The sequence below is a fragment of the Vombatus ursinus genome, unplaced genomic scaffold (genome assembly GCF_900497805.2).
Source record: "Vombatus ursinus unplaced genomic scaffold, bare-nosed wombat genome assembly UNPS02014793.1, whole genome shotgun sequence".
Classification (NCBI taxonomy): Eukaryota; Metazoa; Chordata; class Mammalia; order Diprotodontia; family Vombatidae; genus Vombatus; species Vombatus ursinus.
This window is the reverse complement of record NW_020954571.1, coordinates 24,997,164-25,019,891: the sequence shown is the minus strand read 5'-3', so window position 1 is coordinate 25,019,891 and position 22,728 is coordinate 24,997,164. Positions and strand designations below refer to the sequence as shown.

Below are 22,728 nucleotides of genomic sequence, written 5' to 3'. Positions count from 1 at the left end.
ATCTCTGGGAGTGGAGTAACCTTGGCATAAAGAAAGGAAATTTGGGAGGAGTGAAGGGGAAGGAAGTCAGGGGTGTAATTCTTGCCTTTTATTTGAAAGCTGTAGATTTTTCCCCCACTCAAACACTCATATAACTACCTTTTGCTTTTATCAAACTGATTAAATCCCAGAGCTACACCAAATGGAATCAATTTAGCAAACACACTTCTTTCAAGACACCCAGACTAAAGCAGGGCCAGAGGCAGTTTAGAGAGAAAGCCTGGCTTTGGGAGGCGAGAGATCAGAGTCTGGGTACGTGTACAGATATAACAACAGACTATTTCCTCATTTGCAAAGGGGCCTCAGAGGTCCTTTCCAGATCTAGGCCTGGGATACTATGACTAACAAAACAATTATCATAGGCGACTCTGTATCCTAAGTCACCTGCCATTTCTCCCCTGTGGGGCAGCAGAGACCACCAGAGAAGGCAGGATTGATGACCCCCCAAAAAACAAACAAACAAACAAGCAAAAAACAGACTCAAACCCAGCACCCAACTTTGAGGAGATTTTAAAAACCCCATCTGCTAAAGGGTTAAAGAAGTAAGCATTAAGGGACCTTGTGGGCAATAAGGAAATGAACTCTCTCTCTATGAAGAGAGAGTATAAAATAGAGAGAACAGAGGAGCCCAGGCAGACTTAAGGCAAATTAATAGGAGTCAAAGACTGTGAGCAAGAAATTTCCCACCTTCTAAATTAGATTTCTCCAATTCACCCATTCAAAGCTGATGGGATTCTCTCATTGCTCAGGCCGGCAAACAGAGGAGGGGAGGAGTATACCTACTAAGCAGCTCTTTACATTCTTGGCATGAGTGCTCCAGACAGTATTTTCCTCAGTAAGAACCAAATTAAAAAGGGGGCACCCAGCTGACTTCGTTACCAGCATGGGGTATTTCCAGAAAGAAGGGGGTAGAGATGGGATTCTCAGAGCCCAGAGGGGACGCATCTTAATGTAACTGGGGCAAAGGCCGGCCCCACCTTCCTCCCTGCCAGTCCCCTTACACATCTTCTTCTCCTAGGGCTCAGTAAGGTACTATGTGCCGCTCCCCAACTCAGGCCATAACAGTTTCATAGCCAGTTCACTAGTTCATGGGGATAGAGTAAATACACCTCAATGCTACCCAGTAGAAAGTGAATGTCCCATTCTTTTCAAGTCTTTGTCCATCCTTTTCTCTGATTCCAATTCTAGCCCTCTACTACATTCTATGCTAAGTGGCAAAAGAATGAGGACAAGTGCTATTCAATAAGCAAGGGCTCATAGGATTTATAGCTAGATAGTATCTCAAAGATCATCTAGTCCAACATTTCTGTTTCACAAAGAAACAAACTGAAGCCAGAGACAGAAAAGGTAATTGATTTAAAGTCACTTGAAGGGAAGGGAGAAAATTAGAACGGAGTAAGCAAAGAGGGAGAGTATTCTCATTTTGTTTAATTTGTGTAGGAAATGGTAAGTAGACCAGTCTGGTTGGGAGAGAAGTTTTATGTATGAGAATGGTGGGAAAAGATTGGGGAGGTAGGTCAGGACCTCATTATGGAGAGCTCTGAATGCCAGGCTAAGGCATTCCAACACTTCACAAGACAGCTAGCCATTATCCATCCACCAAGTCAAACATTGACAAGAGTCCAATTTAGCAGAACACCACTCCAATGAGCAGGACCACTTGATAAACAATGAATTCCAGACAAGCTCAGAGCTACGAATAAGAGCACGGGTTCAGCACTAAGAGGACCACAGATTAACACTGACACACTGTTACCAGGCAACACAGGGGTACACTGGCATAACAAGACAGAAACTACTTGAAAAAAGTCAACCCAAGGTAGCCAATTGAGTTGATAGTGAATTATTGAAATAAGGGAGATTGCAAATTAATTCTACACACACATATATAATAGCTTTTCTCAGTTTATAGGTAGACTCAGAATCAAGGCTTCAGATCCATACACTGGTCCTGAACAGCAACTTCCTAAGTCACTGAAGGAAAAAATAGCACCTGACCACTAAAAACAACTAAATCTTCCCAGGGAATATGCTATCTTTTGATTTGGGCTATACCTATATAAACTAAGCACTGAAGGAAAGGCCAGATGTTTTCAAAAAAAATTTCCCTGGAGCATTTTTTAAAATTGAGAATATTTGGCCATCCTAACAGCCCAAACATATCTTACACATTTCCACTGGCAGCACATTCCCATGGGAGATGGTTGGAGGAAACGTTCTCACAAAGCACTGATATCCTGCCCACCCCAAGTCAAATGCTGGTTTCAACCACAACTGTATTTCCACTTGGGACACACCTGCAAGAGAAGGAATTGTCTTTAACCAACCGGTACCATTAGACCTGGTCAGATAGACCTAAACAAAACATTTGCCAGAGTAGATGTGGATTTGAAGGAAAGAAGTCGATGTGGCTTACTCTATATGCTTGCCAGAAAACATGAGACACTCTAGCTGAATCTCCACACTTTGAAAATGTGCTTTGTTCCAGCCCCAAATTTAGAAATTCAGTTGTTATTTATCTTAAGATTTGAAATATTTGCAGTACAATGCAGAAAGCTAACATTTTGCCCTCATGACCTGAATGATCCTGTTGACCGATGGTGTCAAACTCAAATAGAAACAGGGCCCACTAACCCCTAATACCTAAGGATCCCTGAGGGCTGCATATTGACTTAGAAAACCTCATGTTAACATTATCTATGACCTATTGTACTTTTATTAGTTTTGTTAAATATTTCCCAATTACATTTTAATCTGGTTGTGAGGGCAAGAGCAGCACGTTTGACATCTCTGCCTTAGACAGTGAGGCTGTCATCATATCGCCTAATTTGTGAACCCTGTTGTACTTTTCATTTAAAGAAGAAACTTTAGGCAACTTGTCCTGGAAAGCCTCTTGACTGCCCACTCACCTGGACAAAAATCCAAGTCCACTGTTAACAAGCAGTCAAATCAGTGCATCCAAACACTTTGGCATAAACTAGATTGCTGGCACCCCATCATTATTCTCCCACCAAAACCCTCCATAAATTCTCTGTTTCTATTGATAGCACTCCCCTTCCAGGATCTGGTCATCCAGATTTGAAACCTTAAAGTCATCTCTAACTACTCACCCTCTTCCTCACCCCAAATTCCATCAGTAACCAAGTCCTAATAATTCAATCTCCATAATATTTGTTCTATCTATTCCTCCATCTCCATTCTCACTGCAATCACCCTAATTCAGGACCTTCTCTTTCTCACCTAGATTACTGAAATTGGGTCCTAACTGGTCTTCTTACTGCCATTCAATGTCCTCCTTCATGACACTACCCAAATAATTTTCTTAATGTACCATTATGCTCATTTCACTCCTGTGCTCAAAAACATTCTGTGACTACCAAAGTACAAATTCCTGACTTGACATTAAAGATTGCAATCTAGTCCCAACCTACCTGTCCACATTTCATCTCATCTCATTTACCTTCAAGCCAAATCAAACTTGTCAGCCCACCTGATTCTCATCTTGCCCTTTCCCATCTTTGTGCCTTTGTTCACAACATTCCCCGAATCTGGAATGGACTCTCCTTCTGTTCCCAACTGTTGAAGTCTATCCCTTCCCTCAAGGGAAGGGGAAGGGAATAAGCACATATTAAGCACCTTCTATGTGCCAGGCATGTGCCTTTACAAACATCATCTCATTTGATCTTTACCATAGTGCTATTGTTATCCACATTTTACAGCTGAGGAAACTGAAGCAGAGATTAAGTGACTTGCCCAGGGTCACACCACTAAAGTCTGAGCCAGATTTGAATTCAGGTCTTCCTTACTCCACACCCAGCACTCTATCCACTACATCACCTAGCTGCCTCTAGGCCCCAATGAGATGGTTTCACATCCTCCATGAAGACTTCCTTGAACCCCTGGGTAAAAAACTAGCTATTTCACTTCCCTCAGATTTCTCCTTGTCCTTTGTTTAGACCTCTACTTTGCACCTAAGAATTATTTGTGTACATGTTTTTCTCCAATTGAAAGCAAACTCTGTTTCTGCTGAGCCTGAAACATTTCCTTGTGCATTTCCTTGCATACAGCAGGTGCTTAATAACTGCTTATTAAATGAACAGATGAACCATTGTTTTTCTCCACTTGAGAGCAATGTAGATGTCATATCTATCTCTGTCTCTGCAGGGCCTGAAATATTTCCTTGCACACAATAGGTGATTAATAATTGCTTGTTAAATGAATGGATGAACAATATAGGCAGAAGGAAAGCATATGGTCTGGAACTGATTACGAGGAAATAGGAATGGGCTTAACTTTTAAGCTCACTGGTTCAATTCATTCTAATTCAAAGAATATTTGTTAACCACCTATTATGTGCACTGTGCTAGACACTAGCGATATAATAATGAAAGGAAACTAGTTCCTGATCTCCAGGAGCTCACAGTCTACTGAGGAGAAACAACATATTTACAGAAAAATAAAATATACACAATAATTTAATGGTTGGGGGAGAACCAACAACTGGGACAAAATCAAGAAAAGCCTTGTATAGCAGGTGACACATGAGCTAAGTCTTAAATAGAGACAGGGATTCCCAGAGTCACAAAACCTCTCAGGAGAGCAGGTCAGAAATCACACAAAAACCCTGACAGAGCCCTTGCTCAAATATGTGGTGCAGAAACGGGCTAAGTATCTAGCAACATGAACTCGGACTTGAAAGACTGGAACTGGATTGTACCTTCTAGGAGCAAGGCTCAGTGGATTATCCCCACCCAGAAACTCTCCACCCATATACACACAGACACAAGTTCAAGTACCCACAACACATCTGCATACATGTCTGTTGAGGGAGTCAAAGGAACCTTCACATGTAGATAAAGGAAACAGGCCAGATCTCTGCAGGTTTCATTTTTGTTGGCGGCCTGATTCACCTGTTCCCATCCCCATCCCAGATGGCTGAAATGGGGCCCTGCTTCAGGTGACCTCTCAAAGGTCCTGCTGCCAGGCCTGGCATTATATGCCCATTTCATATTGTCGACTCCTTAAGGGCAAGGTCTACATCCAGCCTCCTAGTTCTAAATTCATTATATCATAGCATCCCTTCTCCTGACCAAAAGAAGATAGGAAAGAAAAGGGGGCAATGTGGGGGGAGGAGAGAGAGAGAGAGAGAGAGAGAGAGAGAGAATCCTAATACAAAAAAAAATTATTTGGTCCAGCATGTAGTTAATGGTGTTGGCTTCCCAAGCCTTACAACTTAATAAAATTGATCTCGCTGCAGCACTGTAATGAAGAACAGTAGGATAAAGCTACCCTCGAACCATGAAAATTGTATAGTGTTACCTCCTTGTGACCTCCTAAGGCTGTGGCCATTCCACCCTCTCCAAGCTGTCTTTTGTCTAAACCTGACAGCAGCCTGGATAGAGGAGGTGGCGAACAGGGAACCATGTCTGGGGCAGAGTTGTAGGTTTGGGGTTTTTTTTGCTGGTTTTTTCTTTTCCCAGTGTAGAAAGGACAGAAGGGGAGGGATACTTGGAACCCTGGAATGCTTTCCCCACACAATAAATCATGCTAACCAAGATGCATGCAGAGTCCCTCTCCTAATTGCACCCCAGACCTGCAGTACAGGAGGAGAGGGAGGTCATTAGGAATGCAAATGACCAGTGACTAATGTAGCTAAGCCCAGGGAGGAGAAAGGAAGAGATACTCACTATATTCCCCGACAGCCTATGTTTTGAAGGGCCCAAACTTAACATGCAGCCTGGTTCTGATCACTCGAATGACTGTTACAGTCTATTCTGTTTAAGTCGGGAACAAAAGAAGGACAAGATGGCATGAGCCACACTGCGGCAGGGCACCTAGGCAAACCGAGCCCCCACCTTTCCAGCTTGCCTGGGAGCACAAGAATCACAGAGGCTTTAGCTCCTTTCATGTACACCAAAGTGGCTTCCCTGAGCAGCTGTCCTGGTACAGCATTCCCCGTCAGAGGCCTAATTCAAAGATACACCCCCCCTCCACCCCAACTTCTCTTCCCCCAGTCGCTGAGAGGGAACGAAGAGGAAATTTGCCACCTTTCCCTCCAGCCACTGCATTTCCCATGAATGGGAGATTGTAGAAAACCTTTAAAAATTAACAAGTTCCTAGGGCATGGAGAAAGACTGGTAAGTGGCTGTATTTTGGGGAATACTGAAGTGGTGTCTCGAGAAAAGAAAGCATGTCTGATGGAGTGTTTTTCACCATTTTGTTACTACTATGGGAGAAGCAAAATGGTAACTCATTGGGCTTCCAGGAATAAGGCCCTGTTCAAATATTGCATGCACAGCCTGGGAAGGGAAAAGGAGAGGCCCTCCTCTAACTCATCCACACCCCAAGAATTAATACAAGCAGAATAACTTCACCATTCACTACAAGGATAAAACAAACCTTATATGTCTGCTCTCTCTGCCCCTGCCAAAAAAAGGTTTGGGTTATAGGGTTTTTTGGTCTAATTATTAGATGTATGGAGCCCCCAGAAACTTTGATTTAGGAGTCAGAAGTCAGGCCAGAAATGACAATCATTGAACCCACAGGATTGTCACACTAAGAGTTCTTTGTGGGGCTGTACAGTAGTATGAAGTCAGCAATCCCCGCCCGCTAGTTCCATATCTTCTAGATTGTTCTGGATCTGAATGGGGAGCCACCCGTAGACTCAAACAGCCTGGCTTGAAACCTCTCCATTTCCCGTCAGCTTTTGTGCCACACACTCCAGGATAGAAAAAAAAAAGAAAAGAAAACCTTCTTTGCTCACTCACCAAGATACATTTATAAGTAGCGATGTGTACACAGCAGAAAACTGGAAAAGGAAAGAGTGGTTAAGATTAAGTGAAGATCAGTGGCCAAGTGTGCAAATAGGAGAGAGACCCCCCCCCCAATCCCAAACCCTGGGCTCTGTGCTGGTGCCTCCGCTCGGCCAGGCCTAGATGTATGCACGTGCACACACACACACCTCTTGAAACCTTCGCTTCCTTGAATTACAACCTGCTTGGGATGTCCTTTAGTCAACGTGAAGCAAAAACCTTTTATTAAATGCTGCTAATTTTTTTTTATTGATCATACTGTGAGTGATTTCATTTTCCACTATGGCAAACATCTCGTATTAGAGGGCTCTAGGATTAAGTTTCTTACTCAGTCCCAAGCAACATGTCACTTTCAATCAAGTTTTGGTCCCATTATTGCTCAAAAATTAGAAAGCAGTTTCTTTGTGTCATTGTTGCCTCCCACCCCCATCTCCCTTTCAAAGTTTCCTTGTGGAAAGGTTATTAAACTTGGAATAAATATACATGCAGAAAGTGCCAAGGAAATTCCACCCTGTCTCTAACCAATTTTAGCATTAGCTTTTATAATTTTTTTAGGTTGATTTTTCACAGAAAGACTGCTCATAATTATTACTCATGCTCTCCCAAAACACTTATGTTACTAAAGTGTGAAATGTCTTCTAACACAAAGACAGATCTCTGGGAAGTAATTACAGAAATGCATTCAGGGGCAATAACGCTATATTAACTGTCAGTGGCATACATCTTCTGAAAAGGCACTTGTTATGAAGGAGTTATTTGTGTAGCTGTTGGCGACGGCATTGCGGGCAAGCAAAGACTGAAAGAATACATTAAACGCCGAAACATCAGCTCCCTCATCAAGGGTCAAATTATGTTTAAATCATTACCTTGAAGTCAAGCAAACTGTTACCTGACTGTCTATTGTAAAGACATTTCTGAGACACGCTCCAGCCGAATGGGGTCTCCCTGTATGCGCTATGGTGCAATTACCCGGAGTCTCTAAAGAATTCTGCCAGGAGAGCTTGTCACAATAGGGAGAGCCGAGGATGCAGGGTGTCTATTAAATGCTAACTCATGTCACCAAACAGAATTTTCAAGAATTATAAATTACAAAATTGCCTCCCAGCTGACCCCCGCACATTAAGAGGATCCCGGAGCATTATGGAACATAGCTCGAGGATGGGCATCAAAGGCAGGCACCAAAGGAAACGGTTTCTTGCTAGGTTGCCTTTTGAATTGAGCTGAACTGAGGGGGGTGAAACAGGTCTGCCTCTTCCTCCCCACAATCACCCCTGCCCCACACAGTCTGCTTGGGGCTGAATGCCCCAGCAGCTATTATCTTGAGTTCCATCCAGTGACATCTCTGGCAGTCAAATGCCATAAAACAGAAGCTGTCAATGAATGTGTGTCATAGAGAATTAATGAAGGGGAGAAAGCATGGCAGGAGTGCAAAGAAGGATCCCGAGTGCTAGGCTAGTTTTCACAAAGGGAACCTCTATTTCCCCATCTCTGAAATGGGCCTAGCCATACTCACCATCACGCTGTGAGGGTTTCTGAGCGTAGAGGACTTGGAATAAATTGCTGTCTTCAACTCCCCCTTTCAATGCTTTTATTTCCAAAGAGAGCTTAGCACTTTCTAAGATCTCTCTAGCAGAATAAAAAGGGGTGTCTTAACATATTGACAATCAAAGAACTCATTTGCCCTAGGAAATACCAGCTAGAAAGACCCTAGCAGCAACTCTGACAGAGTTATTTCATAGCTCTCTTCTCACTTGCAGGCCCTAAGATCATGTCTCAGTGGTAAGGAGAGACCTCCAGTTCAGCTCTGTAAGTGGAAGGTAGACTTACAAAGCCCATCTCTGGAGGAGAGCAGCTTAATTTACAGGTGCCAGTGAAATATCCTGAGACAAGGCTGGGACACAGGCAGAGAAAGAAAGGGCGGAACTGGCCAGGAGGGGGTTTGGGGCCAGCAACAGGCTGAGTCCCAAAGAGTTAGTTACGGCTTGGAAGGGTCAGCAGGCTGTTCACAAGTTATGAGGGTCATAGCTCAGTCTAGGGAATCATGTAAGGCATGAAAGGCAGCGGGGTGCAGTGTAAAGTATGCTGGGGGGTGGGGGGGAAGTGAGAACAGATGATCTTCAAGGTACCTTTCAGCCCTAAATCTGTTATCTTAGGAACTAAGGTGGTTAACAACGGTACAAGCAAGAGAGGCCTGGGAGGACAGAGGGTTAGAAACAGCAGCATTAGAATTACTCAACAAGTCAGAAAATAGGAGCACTGATGCAGAGATTGGTTGGAACGCTACCTTATTCTCTACTCTCAGCTATATACTGGTGAGCCAGGACCTACAGGTGTGTGTTTGCAGCCTGAGTAATATGGATCCCACCTTTTCCTTGATTGAGGCAAGGGTAGATTTTAAGCCTTCCAATAGGTTCTAAAAAAGACCCTAATATGACCAGATGAACCTCAGCTTCTAACACCACTGCTGAAAGGCAGGGTTTCCCAAGTTATTTAGGGATGGACGGCTGGTATTATCATATCCAAACCTATTAAATGTTCTGCACAGTATAGGTGTCCAATAAACATTAAGGAATGGCAATGATTGAAATAATTGAAGTGTATCTAGACTTTTTTGTGTCATAGTCTATCTTTAGCAGGTTGGTGAAGTCTATGGAGGCTTTCTCAGAATAATGTTTTTAAACGCATAAAATAAAAAACAAAGGATTACAAAGGAAACCAATTATATTGAAATAAAAAGGTAATTTTTTCCCATCCAAGATCAACTATCCATAGACCCCTTGGGGGATCACGGACCATAGGTTAAGAACCTGTTCTAGACAAAGACCTTGATAATTTATAGACCCCAAAATATTTTACTGAAATTTGCAAGTTGGAAAGTTTATTTTACATAAACACTCATGAATTCTTTCTCCTCTCTCTTTGTCTCTGTCTCTTCCCTCCCTTCTCTCTGTTTCTTTGTCTCTTTATCTGTCTGTCTGTCTGTTCCCCTTCCCTCCCTCCCTCCTCCCAACCTCTCCCCCACTCCCACCCCTCAGCCACCAGGCTCAGAGTCAGGAAGACCTTGTGGCTGACAGTCAGGAAGATCTGGGTTCAAGTCCATATTCAAACCCATACTAATTGTGTGACTCTGGGCAAGTGACTTAACTTTTCAAGGCCTCATGCAACTCTCTAAAACTAAACATATGAGAGCAGGTGCTGTCCTTCTTTATTACAGGGAGTTCTCTACTGGGACCATAATCCTCATCCTATCTACTTCATAAGGCGATTGGGAGGAAATTGCTTTGCAAACATTAAAGCATCACAGAAATGTAAGTTCTTAAAACAGATGTTTTTAACAAATGGTCATCCAGAATTAAGTTCAATGACAAGGGGGTTCACTAATTTAGGAGTCAACCCATTCCGCTCTTGAACATTTCCAGTTAGAAAGTTCAGTTGAGTCAAACTCTGCCTCCCTCTATCCTCCACCCATTGATTTCAGCTCTGCCTTCCATAACATGAATGTTCTTCCTCTTCTACGTGACAAATTTTGGAATATTTAAGGAATATTCCTCAGACTTTTCTCCCTCAGGTTTTATCCCTCATCATTTAAATCATTCCTTTCATGACATGCCTTACAGACCATTCTAGTCTTCCTCCCTCTACAGTAGACATACTTGAATTTCCGGTGTCCCTCCTAAACCATGGTACCCACAAATGAACCCACTGTTCCAGATGTGGCCTGGCCACAATGGAGAAACATCTGGCTATTATAGAATCAAGGAAACTCAAAAATTGGGAGGAAGCTTAAAGGACATCTAGTCCAATCTATATGTGTGAACAGGAATCACTTCTAAACGTGGCCATCTGGCCTCCACTGGAAGACTGCACTGATGATAAGAAACCCACAGTTTCCTGAGCTAGCCCATTCCACTTCTGGACACCTCTAGTTACTAGGAAGTGTTTCCTCACACAGAAGTAAGAAATTTGTCTCTCTGCTCCTCCCACCTGATGCTCCTAGTCCATATCCTTGTGTAGGAATCCCTATCTGCCCATACTTCAGTGCCCTGCTTTGGCACCTCTGGCTGTTCCGTAGGTGATGGAGGTGACTTAACCAAGGGAAAAACCAGAGGAGGGCATTCCTTCAGCCCACCTACTTCGCCAGCAGCAGCAGCAGTAGCAATTTTAGTCAGTGTTAAAAAAGTAATTTACTATTGATTAGCACAAACAAGTCTTACAAATCTGGCAGAGGTGACCCAAAAGCTTACACAGAAAATGCTGTCATTTGGAGCAAAGGCTTACAAAATCCAAAAGCTCTCATAGCCATACAGTGTCAGAGATGCCTTGGGGCATCACACTGGAGATAGGAGGGTGCAGCTTCGCTCATGCAAGGCCTAAGCTAGCTGACACCTGATAATTAGCCCAGAGTGAAATGCACAGCTCACAAATACCCAGCTTCCCCAGGTGATGCACATACACAGTTCTCTGCCTTTTCTGAATTTTGACAACACAGACACTCCACAGGAGCCCAACTGGTAGAAGCTAACTCCATGTCTGCTAGTTTCTTCAGCCTGAGTGATCAGTTTTGCCCTGGCCTACCTTGAAAACTACAGCCATCTAGAACTATGTGTCCCCTATTCTCCTTCCAGAGTTGGGCTTCGTATGGTATGGCTGAAGATCATAAAAGAGCCAAAGCCAGACAGAGTTAGAAGGAACTTTTTGTGGTCATTTGATCCAACCTGCTCATTGCATAGATGATAAGACTGAGGCCTGGAGAGAGGAAATAATTTGTGCAAGGTCATATGCTAAGTGGCAAAGCCAGATGAGAAACCAGGTCTCCTTACTACCAGCATATCTATATGGATGAAATCCAATGGCTACTCCAAGGACCTGGATAAATGCTTTTGTTATACTGGAATTTTATGTGTAGTACTAAATAATTCAAAAATTTAAAAAAAAAACCAAGAGACTCCTGCTGTCAGGGCTTATAAATCTTTTTGTCATGCAGATTTTCACTATAATGGCACTTGTTATAATGGGATTTTTACCTCACTGATTTGAAATTTATAATAATTAAGATAGGATGGACTGAAATTTACTCTGATCCTATCTGGGGATGAGGGGAGCCTTACTAAGCAAATAAAAAGTGTAAACAAGAAAGGGGGCAGGATGTTTTTCCTACTTGAGAGAACAAGCTATTTTGAAGCACTTTAGAAGCACTCATTTCTAAACAGGCAATTAATATGTTAATTAAGTCATTCCTACCTGTTCATTAAAGCAGGTCCCCTAAGGACCTTTACTTGGCAATGGATCCTAGGATTTAGAGCAGAAAAGGACCGTAGAGATAATCTAGTCCAACCCCTTTGCTTTATAGAGGAGGAAACTGATGTCTTCCCAAAAAGCTGAAGTGACTTATCTACGGTCACATAGGTAGGAAGTAGCAGAAACAGAATTTGAACCCGGGTCCTCTAACTCTTTTCACAACATTACATTCCACTATAGAAAAGCTTTATGGGAAACACTATCTCCTAATGTTCAAGTATATAAGAAATCAGCCTTTTAAAAATAAGTCCTCTAATTAAGGTTTCTCATTACTCAGACTGGCCCACCTCCCATTAAGTCTAAATATGTATATCAGGAGCAGCACTGGGTAATGGAAAGAATTTTGAACTTGGTGTTCAGAAAGACCTAGATCTAAATCCCACATCCCATGCACAGGGCTGTGTGACGATGGGCAAGGCATTTATCCTCTCTTGGCCTCTGTAAAATGGGGATAATAGTCTCCAGAGTAGCACCCTTCAAGGATTGTTGCAAACCTGAAATGAGACAATGTATATAAAATATGATACAAATCTCTTATATTATTATTATCTGCAACTTCTAATTCGGGGAAAGGAGAGGGTGAAGGAACAAGCCTACTTTGACGGTGGATTCAGGTAGAATCTAAAAGTAATCCCTGGCTCCCTTCCATGAACATACATCTAATGGAAAAAATGACTTGAGTAGCTCTCTTTAGGACAGCATCTGTTAGCTGTTGCTGATTAAAAGAAGTTTGTTGCTAAGAAAAGGCAGCAGATGACGCAAGGTTTATCACTAGCTACAGGCAAATGTGACCCCACTCAAAGTTCAAACACCTCCCAGAAGTAAATCCTGTTCCTCAGCAAGTTCCAGAAAAACAATAGTTACTTCTCTGCTGAAACCTTTCACTTCAGGTCCTTCCCACAGCCTCCACCAGAAAGAGAAACCTCTTGAATTGTGGGAGAGAGGACTGGGTGTTCTAGGGAGGAGACCATGCAAAGGAAGGAAGGATATCAGTCAGCAGCATCCCCGGAGAACATCTTCAAGCACACACTGGGTACTTGGGGGCTGATCATCTCTTGAGGATATAATAGAAGAGATTCCTGCTCGGGTCCCAGGTTGAGCTGTCTGACCATTGAGATTCCCTCCAACTTTGAGGTTCTGTGGCTCTTCCACATAAACCCAGAGAGGTGTTGTCAAAGCCGCACAATGCATAACACAGAAGAGGGTCAACTGATTCAGTAAAAAGAGCACGAGAGTCAGAGCTAAATGGCAGAGCACTGGACCTGAAGCCAGAGGAAAACCTGAGTTCAAAGCCAACCTCAAATGCTTGTTAGCAGGTTTGACCCTAAGTAAGTCACTTAAAATGTAAAATGAGCACAATAGCACCCACCTCCAGGGTTGTTGTGAGGATGAAATGAGATATTTGTAAAGTGCTTTGCAAACCTTAAAACACCATATAAATACTAGCTGTTGTTATTAAGGCCATGTGACCTTAGCAAGGCACCCTGAGCCTCATTTTCTTCATCTATAAAATTGATATACTTGTACTTCCTTCCTCAGACCTATCATAAGAAAAACACTTGGTAAACCACTATGGAAATGTAATCATTACTGTTATATTATATTATGTTATATTGTATTATGCTATTATATTATATTACTGTTATTAAGTACAGAACATATTAAATACTGTTGTTAAATATATTACATCATACTATGGTTATTAATGTCATTAAATATGCCTTATATTATGACTATTACTGTTATTAAATACAGTTATTAATAGTGCTACTATCTTCACAACTGCACGGCATTAATTAAGTAGACAAAACTGATGCTGGGGCAGTTCCAGACACTATTACAAGATGGCCTCAATGCCAAACAGTCTTATAAGCATGTCCATATAGCTCCTCAGAGCCACAAGGCATGACCATCCTAGGCACAGACTCCCTCTGGTACCAGCTGGGGAGACAATGAAAGACCCAGGCTAGGCCATGAATGTGACCACAGTCTCCTTTTTCAACATCGTCTCTGAATTCACACACTCAAACCATCTTCCAATCAAGTGACAAAGTTTATTGTGACCGACGCCAATAAGGTGGGTGAAGTTCCATAGGGAACTTGCAATTTTATGGGGGTGATGCTAAAGCTTACATAGAAAAGGGACAGTGAAAAGAATGCCAAGTATGCTAATTAGGTGATGGGGCAGGATTAAGGAGTGGTCAGTCTTCAAGGGTAAGAAGTCCAGGTGCTAGGCTGCTAGAATGTATGGGAAAATTCTGGGAGTCAACAGAGACAGCTTTATTGAGGGGACAAGATAGGAGGATTGCCAGAGTATGGTCCTTGGGCAGGCACCCTGTGCCTGCACCAATAGCCTTTATCTGAGGAATTACAGGGTCAACTCTGTGCCCATAACAAGGAAAGAATTTTCTCACGGAGGGCCAGGGGTAGGTGGCCTGGGTTACTACCAGAGATGTGGTCTTTGCCTTTTGGGATCCAGGTCCCATCACCTCATCAATTTGACCCAATCATCAGTTTGGTGGCAATGATGTCAGGATCTTTGCTTTTCCTGTGTTTATCTCTAACCATTTTTAAAAATTCCAATTCTAATTTTAAAATTCTAATTCTAATTTAATGATTTTAGCAAATACCTCCACAATATAGCCATGTCTCAGCTTAAGCAAATTGTGTAGTCAATAATCTAGATACATAAAAAGCAATATTAGGGCATGGTTATTCATTTTAGAAAATAGTTCTTTGGGGACAGCTAGGTGGCTCAGTGGATAGAGTACCAGCCCTGAAGTCAAGGGGACCTGAGTTCAAAACCGGCCTCAGACCAAACACTTAACACATACTAGCTGTGTGACCCTGGGCAAGTCACTTAACCCCAATTGCCTTAAAAAGAAAAAAGTAAAATAGAAAATAGTTCATTGCTTTGCAAAGGAATTTACCTTTAAATAGTGAATTCACTCTTCCCAAGGGCACAGAAAATATCAGAATCACAAATTTCAAATAACATGTACCATTCCAAGCTCATATCTACTACTTAAAGCAAGGGACACCAGGACAGGTAAATAATGACATCCTCATCTAAGCCATCCATTGAGAAGTGAGGCCATGTTGGGCACAGGGACTTCCATGCTGGAAAGAGTAGACCAGAGAGAGTCAAGCCCCAAATGCTCACCTTTGAAAATCCCCTTCCAACATTCTGTAAAAGAGATGAAACTCCTGCACAAATTGAAAAAAATATATATCTCTTGGTCTATGGAAAGGACTTTCCCCCCAAAGCAGAGGTATTTGTTCTCTCCTCAGCAGGATATTCCTAATACAAGCACATATTTAGATAGAAAGCTAAGGTTTACAAAGTGCTTCCCTTATAACAGGGGTGGGGAACCTGCAGCCTCAAGGACACATGTGGCCCTCTAAGTCCTCAGTGCAGCCCTTTGATTGAATCCAGACTTCACAGAACAAATCCCACATGTGGCCTCGAGGCTGCAGTTTCCCCACCCCTGCCTTATAACAATGCAGCAATTTAGGTGGTGAAACTATTATGACCTCCAATATATAAATGAGAAAACTGAGATTCAGAAAGTTTCCATTATACAGGGAAAGAAACTGAGGCTCAGAGAACCTCAGAGAATAATGTGCCCATATTCAAAGGCAAGTCTAAAATTTAGATATCTTGGCCCCATCACTAATGGGGGGAAAGGAAGAGTATAATTCTGAATGAAGAGAAATTATTTAATGGGTCACGACAGAGCTGAAATGGTTCTACTGTTCTTACCTCCATCATCTTTCCCCCAAAGAAACCATCTCTTTGCACCTCATATGATTTCAGAGATTATTCACAGTTCTACCTGTGCAGCCAGATACTGGACAAAGGGATGGTTTGGGAAGCCTAAGTCAGTGGCCTTGGAAAGGGAAGGAACAGCTGCTGGAATATGTGTGTGTGAGTGTGACCTTCCTGGCCCACCACACAAATACCATCCCATTGTGTGTTAAATCCCGCCGGTCAGTGAGCCTGTAAGTGATTCATGTCCATGTCTCCTTCTCAGGCCTGCAGAACTCACATAAAGTTTAGGAAATTCCCAGCCTGGGACTTCTGAGTTGGCTGCTTCCTTTCTCCACCAAAGAAAAAAGGCAGTTTTTCCCGGCTGGTGCTCTTAAGTCAAGTGGGTTCCTGGGTTTCATCAGCAGACAGCCAACGATAGGGCCAAGAAAGCAAGTTGACAGACCCAAATTGTTTGCACCCTCTAGAGGCCCAAAGAATTTCCAAGTTAACTTGGAATTCATCTGTCCTTGGGGGAGCCCAGGTTAAAAAAAAGTGGACCAGAGGGAATCAAGCCTCAACTGCTCCCCTTTGAAAGGCATCTTCTAATACTCTGTAAAAGGGATGAAACGCCTGCACAAATTGAAAAAAAATGCCCTTGCATTTGTGCAGTGTAGAAATGACTTTTCCCCCAAAGCAGAGGTATCTATTCTCTGCTCAGCAGGATGGTAATCATACAAGCACACATTTATATAGAATGTTGAGGTTTACAAAGTGCTTTTCTTATAACAATACCCCAAGCCAGGTGGTGTAAATATTATGATGTCCAACATATAGATGAGAAAACTGAGATTCAGAAAGTCTCCATAGGTGCTTAATAAATGCTTGCTAATTGATAATTGCATAGCACTTTGGCTATTCTATCCCAGGCCCATGGGATAGAATCATTACATCATTAGATAACCAGAATCCATGGCCAAAGCTTAGCAGAACCAAGTGACAGCCACTTCAAGAGAGCAGCAGGTCCTAACCAAGATTCCTTCTAACACGGTGGCATCATAGACCAGCATGGGAAGCATTAACATGCCTCCATTTAAGATATGGCTCTCCCCAAAAGCTGACAGAATGTGTGCAAACTGCATCTATTCCTTCTTTTACGTATATGGTTTTGGTTTACGGGGTTTTTTCCCCCCAAAAAATTCATTAGTCCATTTAACAAGATCCTGATTTCAACCCGAGAAGAGCCAGGGAAGACAGGTCTCTGTTATTATGATGTAGCCTTGAAAGGCATTTGGAACAGGTGGCCTGAACCATGCAAAAAAGATCCATTTCTGCAAGAAAGTATCACATTCCCTGGAACTCCAGCCAACCTTTGTTAGATCAACAAGCATTTAGGCCCTATCTCCCCAGCCCAGCAACAACCCTGATGGGAACTCGGTTATACTCCAATGCAGAAACTAAATTAGCCGAAAAGACCATGCTATTGCCTAGCCATTTGCTTTCTCTTGCCCTTCCCCATCCTAAGCCCCTCTGGCCACCACCACCCTGCTCTGATATGATAACTTTGCCTCCAAAAAAATTAATTGGTTCGATTTCCCTTTTGAACAGGTCAGTGTCCTGTGGAGCTGACCAAGCCCTGGCTCCCACTCCCAGGTCCTTCCTCATCGATATCATTTGAAAGAGACTAAAGGTTGCTCCTCAGCCCAGGCAAGGAGGCAGCCGCCAGCCTTCGACACGTCTGCCCAGCAAAAGGAGGCAGTATTTAATCGGAACAGACCGGAACATATTTACACAAAGCTCGTGCAGGCTGCTCAAGACTCCTTGGTTACTGGTGCTTTATGAAACACCCTTGAGTGTAGACTGTGACACTGCTTTAATGAAGAATGTAATGAGGGGGCGGGGGAAGGAGGCCAAGGAAAGGGGGGAGGGAAAAAAACTTTTTACCAAGAATTGTGCCTCAAGTACCAAATGGAATCAACTTAAATCCGCTCTCAATGACCCCCCTTGGTGGGGCATTTCCTGAAGCCAATTGAAACCTGCCCCATAGGGTCTGTACTTCCTTTGTGTTAACTAATTTCTGACTCGGGGTTTCTAGCTATTTATTTCCAGAATAATAAGTTAACTGTGATGGTCCTCCAGCGTGGCGATCTTTTTAGCAGTGATAACACTTTCTCTCTTAACGGGTTCTCTGGTTCTTTTTCCTAGCAGTATGCGGTAAGGAAGGTGTGAAAAGATATTTAAAAGAGGTAAGGTGAAGGCATTAAAGTCTTGTCTCTCCTCCTCCACCCCCTTAACACACACACACAAAATCCCCTCTAATTTTCAGGTCTCAAGGGCCCAAATGGCAGAGAGGGCCCCAGAGATGCTCTGCAGGCGGCAGGTAAGACTTTCTAAGAGTGTAAAGATTTTAGGGCAAACAAGTACCATTGGGCACCAGAAATAAAGGAGAAGCCCAAAAAGAACGAGTTTCTTAAGTAAGTAATTAACACAAGACTCCCCAGAATCTTTCCGCTTCTTTCTTCTTCTTCTCCTTTTTTTAATCTTTTTTAATGTGCACTGCGGCTTCCTGCTTCCTCCAAACCACCTTAATTGGACTCTTCAAGCTTACCAGGAAAGTTCCTCACCACTCTCTGAGGACACCTATTGAAGGTGGTACCAGGCTGTTCATAATAACTGTTACCAGACAGGGCTAATAATGACCCTCTCTCGCTAATGAAAAAAAAACATTGTTGCCGCTGTAATTAAGCTTGTGAAGAGTTTAGTTGGAGGGAAATTAGATTTATTTACACACTGTTCTATTGCTGATGAAGCACCAGCTATTTGGGAGAACTTCTAATTAACCCTAATTTAGTAGCTATGCTCTTTTGTCGACTCATTCCATACATACTCCCTTTGTAAATTGGACTTGGTAAAAATACTACCACTACTACTACTACTACTACCACTACTACTACTACTAATAATAATAATAATAAGCCATTCTGAAAGGTGGGTTTCTCCATAGCAAATCATATTCATTTCTTGAATTCATTCAGCTTTTCATATGCTGACAATTTAGAAAACTCTGGAAGAGAGCTTAGTTTAGCATTCCAAAAGAAAGGCTATCAATCAATATGGCTTCACCAAGTACCTACTATGTGTTCAGCCAGTGCCTGGATACATTGCAGGGAAAGTAGAGAAGCAAAATATATGATTCCTGCCCCTAAATTGTTAGCAATTTGAGAGGGGGAGTTCCTGCCCCCAAATTGTAAGCAATTTGAGGGCAGGGCATAGGGGGTGGAGGGGGGAGAAGAGTAGAGAATGTGTCAGGATCCCGTAACCACTGGCTTCCAAGGTCCCATGGATGACCTTTGATTCAGATATGCCTGAGAGAATGGAGCAGGATCCAAGTGATGTTGTCAAGGACACAGTTGTGGATGACCTCACAACAAAGAACCACCACTGCCCAGCCCTGTGGTATAATCTTTGTACCTAATACCTTAAGCAGCTCACAGGTCAGCAAAGGCCATAGACCGTCCCCCAGGACACACACAACACAAATACAGGGAAAGCCACCCAGATAACTAGAGTCCGTGGGCTTCACTGCTCTGCCACAAGGCTTCCCTGGCTCTCCTGCTTTTCTTCCTATCAATACACTCAGATAAAGGGCAGTTTTAGAGAACACCAGCCTAAGCTCTAGACTGTGTTTCTATATGTTACAGATGGTAGCCTCAGAGAGAGTAGAGGCTGGTGTCCTCATTAGAGCAACTGGCAGCAACGTCTATCTTCCTGCACTCGTAGCTCAAACATCCTGCCTCCCTGATTATGCCAACATGGATAGAAAAAGCTAACTTATGCTCCTGAGACAGTGAATAGACCTGCCCAACTAGAGCAGACAATGTGTGCTAAGGAAGAGCAGTAAAAAGATTGGATAGGACCAGAGGGGCCAGATTTTAGAGAGTCTTGAATGCTAGGCAGAGGAATTTAGATGTGATGGGGTAGCCTACAGGGAACCATTGCAGGTCCTTGCACAGGGCAGAGACATGATGAAGCTGGTATTTAAGGAATATTGGTCTGAAAGCTAAAGAACGGCTAGACAGTTTCAGATATTTGGGGTTTTGTCGTTGCCTTATGCATCAGCCAGTCCCCATTACTTGTAGCCAACCTATCTCACTCTCTCCTAAGACAAAGTTCTACTGGATAGCAGGAGATAGAAAGAGGCTTCAGCTAAGTGTTCAATTTCCTAAATCTTATGACCCTACTTCCTGAAACAATGTCTTCTCCTGCCCAGGCTATTATTAATTAGCAAATATTTAGTGAGTGCCCACTAGCACCCAGCCCTGTGCTGGGCATCAAGAAGGGATATAAAGATGCAGAACCTACTCCTGTAGACACTTACAATTCAACGACTTTCCCCTTTAGTCCCATGGTGTGTAAACTTTGTAAGCCTCCTCTCTACCAAGAAGATTTAGGGGGAGCCTCTTATCCTCCATTTCACTCCATTAATGGGATTAATGTCTCCTGTTTTCTCTATGATTGCTAAAAATTATCCCGGTAGACTCATTCAGCTTAGGGAACATGAGAGCCATAGTCAATACAGTCCAATAAACCCCAGAGAATGACTAGGAGCAGCAGAGGGGGTTCAGCAAGGAGTAGTGAGCAAAGAAAAGAAGAGAGGGAAAGGTAAGACAGTCAGAAAGACAGATAACAAGAAGTGGAGAAACAGAGAAACCTACAGTTAAGTGGGACTGGGGCAGAGAGCAGCCATGAAATGATAATCAATCAGGTTGGTCATCTTAGAATAGTTTGGGCAAAGGCTGGTGGTTAAGAGAGCCAATGATTTTTTTTAACGCAAAGAAGACAACAGAAGAAGTTCAGAAGGAAGCACAGAAAAACAAGGCACTTTTGAAAGTAGCGTGGAATTTTTTATATGCTTTTTTTTCCCAAACAAACAAACAAGCAATAGGAAATGAAGAGTCAAGATTTCATACGGAATCCTCTTTTTGTGTTCTGCTGTGTGTATGAAAAGAGTTTCTCTTTTTGGTGTTAAAGTCCAAAATAAAAAAATTAAATTTAAAAAGTTATAATCAAAGTTTGGTGGTCACACGGTTTAGGGAGTGGTTGGAGGAGACAAACTCTTGACAAAATATATATGTATATATATATCAGATTATCTGTGGATTTTAATTTTCTAGGCTCTCCCTATCCCAGATGATCACAGAGAATCAGGGAAGAAATGTGCATCATTCCCTCCATCCCCACCCCTTGCCTTTGGCCTTCTAGGACTCTTGGAGAGCCAGGGAACTAGCTTTGGAGCATGAAAAGGTCTTGAGAGATTTTAAAACTGGGTTCTCTTACTGATGATTATTTCCAAGTTGAGTTTTCTTCCAGGCCTCCTGGAATTGAAAAGCAGCGAAGTCTTGATAAGAGATATCTCAGTCATTAGTCAGCATCCACTGAAAAATAACAGCATTCAAAGTACATCTAAAATATACCGTTTCTGTCCTCGAAGGACTTAAGATGTGGATGACTCATGAAACTAACACACAATAGACTGATTTCTCTTTAATTATTATTATTTTTACAAAACACTCAAGGCTGAGGTCAGTGGTTCTAATCACACAAGTAATCATTTTTCATTACAGTCAACCCTCCATTGTGGATTCCAAGAGGTTTATGGACACTTAGTGCCTACCCTCCTTCATTACTTGCTTTGTTGACAATGTCACACTCCTGTTTGTTCTCACTTCACAGGCCCCTTGGATTCCCCCAGAGAAGCCCTTAAAAACCCAACCACTCACACTCCCCTGATTCAGGGAAGCTCTAAGAGGGGACAGCACTAATTTGGATATTGGTATGCATCAAGCTAAGGGAGAAAAGCATTGAGTGGGAAGTGAAAAGGAATTATGCAGCCTTTCACAGGTCAGATCTGCAGAGAATCGGTTCATCATTCGATCGAACCAAACCTGAGAAGCACCCACGTTTAAAAACAGTACATGTTCTAGGATCAAATATTTAGTTAGGAAACATTTCTGATTGTCTATATCTTTACTCTCCTCCATTAGTGTGAATAATTGAACATTGATCTGTTTCTAAATTTTAATATACTTCAGGAGCTCAGTGATGCTCTAAAAAATAATATTAATAACTCATATTAATATAGCATTTTTAGGTTTGCAAAGTACTTTCCTTGCAACACACAGAGTAGTATCACAATTTTATAGACAAAGAAACTAAGGCCCTAGGAAGTTAAATGAATTGCACAGGATTGTACATTTATTGATAAACATCCAAGTGAGGCAGGATTTGAATTCAGGTCTCCTGACTCCAAATCCAGCACTCTATGTACTATGTCAAATCAACACAAATAGTATAACCTCATAACTCAGAATTATAAAATGGGGGGGAAGAAATAGTCAGGAAGTTCATAAGACTTAGCAATAAAAACCCCCAATGTACTGGGCTAATGCCCAATTAATCTTACATAGTAATAGCTATATAGACCTAATATCAAATCAAGATTTAATTCTTGAATTAACTAATCCAAGTAGCATTAACTTTTTGAAGTTTTCTGATGAGGAAAAGTGCAACAAAAAAATATTATTTATATTCAAAGTCAGTTCAGTGACCTAACCTTCCAACACATAGAAGGGAGAGGAAGAGTTTACATTAGTGATTCATTGCAAACCTTTTATGGAGAGCCTTGAAAATGAAAATGCCTTGAAAAATTATATCATCTCAAGGGAAAGACCTTATTATCTCATATAATAGAGGTACATTAAGATGAAGAGTATACAAACAAGGAGGAAGGGGTTGGGAATGATGAGCATCCCATGAACCTCACTTTCATCT

At 42.3% G+C, this 22,728-nt stretch overlaps 1 protein-coding gene across 1 annotated transcript in view; it reads right to left on the bottom strand.

Moving 5' to 3' along the window:
• Positions 1-22,728, bottom strand: part of ZNF423 (zinc finger protein 423) — a 423,634-nt gene that overhangs the window by 285,853 nt on the left and 115,053 nt on the right. The window lies entirely within an intron of this gene.